Below are 2,762 nucleotides of genomic sequence, written 5' to 3' on the forward strand. Positions count from 1 at the left end.
GTGAGGTGAACCCACGGGAGGGAGGGTGGGTGGGTGGATGGGAGGGTGTGTAACCAGAATTAAACAAGAAGAGATAAATAAATAAAATGCAAATGTAAACCCGGCTGACCCAATTCAAGCCCCTCCGGGGGTGGAAGGGACAGATTGCGACGGGATTATCTGGCCCCGGAGATTTGCTAGTCCGGATTAACACCGGGTACTGTGTAAAGTGCCATATCTAGAGGGGGGTGGGCGTGTGGGGGGGTGCAACGCGCCCTTAGGGCCCACCCCCTTCTAAACCAACATCCCCCCACCCGACAGGGTAAGCAAGAATAAAAAATCACAGCTTGAAAATGGTTTGCGCTTCCCAGTTCCCACCGCCGGCTTAGTTAAACGCTGGCGAGCCCACGTGAAGTCATGCTCGGTACCCTCCATGTGTCAAAATCTGCCAGGTCTTTACGTATCCACAGGCAGTCAGTCCTGAAATTAAAGCAATTCCGTATGTAGAAATGAGGAAGCAGCTGTTATTTTCGCCTTATTAACTGAGAAGGGAAATAAGGGGGGTTGGCCCAACGTTACCCTGCCTCAACAGGACTTTTTGGGGGCGCAGGGCAAACACTCTGCCCCGGCCAACCCCAAATGCAGCATCCGCATAGCAGGGACAGACCCAGCCTCTTTCATCGTTATTTGAAGATAATAGGTAAGCGAGATGGTAGCTGTCAAAACGTTTTAAATAGGAAATACTTTTAACAGTGAGCGCTTTCAACTAAGAAGCGATCTCTTTGAAGCAGGTCTGCAGAAAAGCAGTTGATCCAAGAAAATACACTTATTTTGCAAATAAAGTTTGGTTATTACCCAGCATTTCCCACCGTGGCAATAAGCAGCTCTTCGGTGCCAAAGTTCCATAAGGAATAGTTATATTTTCACTCCATAGTTTTTATCATAGGCAATTAGGTGGAACAAAATATGACAGTTTCAGAGCCGATAGCTGAACTTCATGATACAGCAGACAAGAAGGTACAGAAATAATAGAAAAATAAATACGGGAAATAGCACTTTCCTCTGGCCACCTTTTTCAATCACTTTCCCACTGCAGAGTGCGACGTCAAACTTTTAAAAATAAAAGTTGATCCATAGATTCTCCAAATGGACTATAGAGCAAGGTTTGGCAGGAAGGCTATTAAGAATCCACACTGTGACATGAATATAAATGGATGCAAATATTGTCCTTGGTTGCACCAGTGCACTACCACGCTGCCCTCAGGCCAGCGGCTCTGTAGTAGCCTTTCCTAACGCCAAAGGGTTTCAGATAAAGTATGCTAGCTCCAAGCAAAAATAAAAATAATCCCAGGTTTAAACATGGAATAGGTTTTTATACTAGAAATGGAACTCATCTTGGTTAGTTCTTGGCTCTGTTCATTCATTCCCATCCGTCAGGCTTTGATGCCAGCACTTGTGATGACGGCAGTCTCTAACAGTGGGGCTTGCTGCCTAGAGCTTTCTTATTATAAAAAAATAAACTTTTAATCAGGTAGGTTTGTTGCCTGCCACCTGAAGGGAAGCTCCAGCCCTGCTTTCCCAGTTCAGCTGGGCTGTGACTTCCCCTCTTTCTTACCTTCTGAACAGCTGGCGCTGAGTGTCCCTGCGTTCAGTACGCGCTTCAATTCCTTGCTGTCTCCTGTACATAAAGTGCCCTCAGCTGAAAAGTAAGGCAACAGCTCACTGGGTGACACAGGGACCTTGAGAGTTAGTCCTATTGTGTGCATCCAACCCCTACATCATCCGTGGTCGGAGGAGATGCTGAGGCTGTGTTTTAACTGGCAACAGCATTTAACATTCACCAGGTAATCTCATTGGTTTTAAAGTTCTGCAGAAATAACCCCGTTAGGACTCAAAGTCTATCTGGATCAGTTGGAAGTGAAAAACTATCATCAATGCCTGATTTGTAAGAGAGTGAAGCTGGGTACCAGGGGCCTGTTGTGAAGATTTTATCTCTGCTGTCACCTGCTCCATGGCCACGGGCTGCACCAGGAGCAGCCAGGGCTGAGAAAGCCAGAGTACAAAGTTAAATAAATGTCTGTATGAAACTTTCAAAGGCAGGAAAACAGGTTGCTCCCTGCTTTTTCAGTCCCTTCCTTGCCCTGCCACCTGCAGCCAACTGCTGATCACCCACCTGAAGGCAGCTCTTGTGGCCTGTGGTGAGGATGCTTCCACCTCAGCTGTGTACCTCGAGGCTGGAGGGGCCATGGTGGGGCTCCATCACCACATGCCCAGCGGGGCTGGCCAACAGGAATGGGCTCACACATCCCCGTTTCCTTGCAGAAGCCGAGCGGTGGTCCTCCTGACATCGACCATGGAGCTGCCTCCACCGTCTTCCATGAAAGTGCTAGTAACGAGCTCCTTTTTGAATAGCAAATGTACATATATACAAAAACAAAATGGCTTTTTGAAACCAATACTGTGATGTCCACCAGAAAGTAAATCATCCTTCAAGGGGAGGGAGATCCCAGCCGGCTGGTAGAAACACAGCCAGGGGCAGGGGAACAACCAAAACAGCCCATTTGTCTGAAAGAAGAACTGTAGGAAAAGCTGAAGAGTTTCCACAGAACGTCGATGTCTGCACCAAACGGGGCAGCCCCGGGGTGCCGGCCTTCCCTCCGCTCCTCATCAGGGCTGTCTTACAGGCGATGCAAGATGCTGCAATCATGAAAATTAACTGCTACTTCCCTGGATTGCTTGTTCATTAAACCAGAGGGAGTTCAAAGAAGTGATTTTGCAGGAAA

Source organism: Charadrius vociferus, unplaced genomic scaffold (genome assembly GCF_000708025.1).
Source record: "Charadrius vociferus isolate BGI_N301 unplaced genomic scaffold, ASM70802v2 scaffold125, whole genome shotgun sequence".
Classification (NCBI taxonomy): Eukaryota; Metazoa; Chordata; class Aves; order Charadriiformes; family Charadriidae; genus Charadrius; species Charadrius vociferus.